The 2,007-nt window shown below is 43.9% G+C and overlaps 1 pseudogene; it reads left to right on the plus strand.

The window, feature by feature from the left end:
• The first annotated feature begins 537 nt into the window (after nt 1–537).
• On the plus strand, nt 538–1,148 carry LOC101565597 (annotated as a pseudogene).
• Nucleotides 1,149–2,007: the final 859 nt, after the last annotated feature.

The following is a 2,007-nucleotide window of genomic DNA, read 5'->3' on the forward strand; positions in this document are numbered from 1 at the left end:
TTGCAAATTTCACATTCCATTTATCATTATTCTTCCAATAAAGTTCATAGCCCATATGCTATGAACGTCACTGTGTTTGCCCTGAAATTCATATGCTGAACCCCTCTCGATGTGACTATATATGGAGATGATTACTCTAAAGTGGGAATTAAGATTAAATGATGTCATAAGGCTGGGCTCTCATTTTAGTAAGACTGCTATCATAGAGAAGGAGAGTTAACAGGAATGTTCAGGAAGACAGAAAACACTTGCTAGGATACAGCAAGAAAATGGTCATCTGTAAGGCTGGAAGGGAGGCCTGAAGAGAACACCAAACTGTGAACGTCTTGGTTTTGGACTTAGCCTTCTGAAATGTGACACACGTATTACTCTTTTTTAAGTCATCCATCCAGTCTATAGGGTTATGCTAGTCCAAGCTGACTAAGCTGCTGTCTGTATAAGAATCAAGTACAGATTTGTTTTTTAAAAAAATGTAGGGCATGCACCGGCCTCTCCCCCGCTGCTGTCCCCAGGGTCTCTGCTCCTACCCAGGTCACCATGGCCAAGGCCTAAGACCCCCGCTTCAAACTACTGTTCATTGGAGACTCAGGAGTGGGCAAGACATGTCTGATCATTCGCTTTGCGGAGGACAACTTCAACAGCATGTACATCTCCATTATCGGAATTGATTTTAAATTCACACTGTGGACATAGAGGGGAAGAAGATCAAACTGCAAGTCTAGGACACGGCTGGCCAGGAGCAATTCAAGATGATAACCACTGCCTACTACCGTGGAGCCATGGGCATCATACTGGTTTATGACATTACCAATGAGAAATCCTTTGAGAATATTCAGACCTGGATGAAGAGCATCAGAGAAAATGCCTTGGCTAGGGTGGAGCACCTCCTGTTGGGCAAAAAGTGTGACATGGAAGCCAAGAGAAAGGTGCAGAAGGAGGGGCAAGCAAGCTGGCTTAAGATCATGGAATCTCATTTTTCGAGACAAGCCCCAAATCCAGCACAAATGTGGATGAGGCTTTCAGTTACCTGTCCTGGGACATCTTGCTCAAAGTAGGGTGTCCAGAGACTGTGAGATGGGAGCACGGCCTCCAGTGGTGCCCTGCAGCCCTATGACAGGAACAATGCGAGCAAGTGCTCCCTGGGTTGAGGCCCTGTTGCTGTCTACACGCCGTGGAGGCCAAGCCAGAAGACACAGCGGGAGACAAAGTAGAGACTCAGGATAGGGATAGGTATACAGGCAGGGAGAAGATGGAGAAGAAATGGAAGGGGAGAGAAGAACTGAGGAAGGCAAGAGAAGGGAGGAGGGGGGATGGATAAAGCATGTGAAGGATGGAGGGGACAGGATGGAGGGATGGGGAGGCCTCGGGCCTCTAGGCCTCCGCTATGCCTGGGTTTTCAGGACAAACCTAAATGTAAGCCCCCCCAGTTTACTCTGTTACTGGCTGGGGTTCAAAGGTCCATCAGGAGACCGGCTAGGCACCACTCTCTGAAGACTTGTCACTTTGCACGGTCTTCCTCAGTATTAAAGGCCTCTGTTTGCACCAGAAAAAAAATGTGGAATTTTTAGTGCTATTCCAGATTTAATTATAATTTCGATGATGGGGATTAAGGAAGGTATACATTTTTCTAAAATATTTCTCATCCACAGTAAATTTAAGATGCACTGAATCAGAGATGCGATGCTAAAGAATTTTTTTCTTATAGATGTACATCATGTCAATTTTTTGTTCCTTCTGTCTCTGTTCAGGGACCTTTTTTTAGGTAGAAAGAGAAAGATCAAAGAGTTTTTGACCCTATGGAGTTTTAAATGATATATACATATGATGAAGAAGTAAAGATAATATCATTTTAGGGGGAAAATTAGCATCAAAAGTTACCTAAAATTGTCCCTTTAAAAAGATCATTAAGAAAGGAATTAAGGCAGGGTTTGACTATTGCTTTTCCATTTTCTAAAGTTAGTGAGCAAACTCTGAAGAAAACACTTTGTCCCTTTCCTTGGGATTGGT

This window comes from Octodon degus, unplaced genomic scaffold (genome assembly GCF_000260255.1).
Source record: "Octodon degus isolate 3935 unplaced genomic scaffold, OctDeg1.0 scaffold00224, whole genome shotgun sequence".
Classification (NCBI taxonomy): Eukaryota; Metazoa; Chordata; class Mammalia; order Rodentia; family Octodontidae; genus Octodon; species Octodon degus.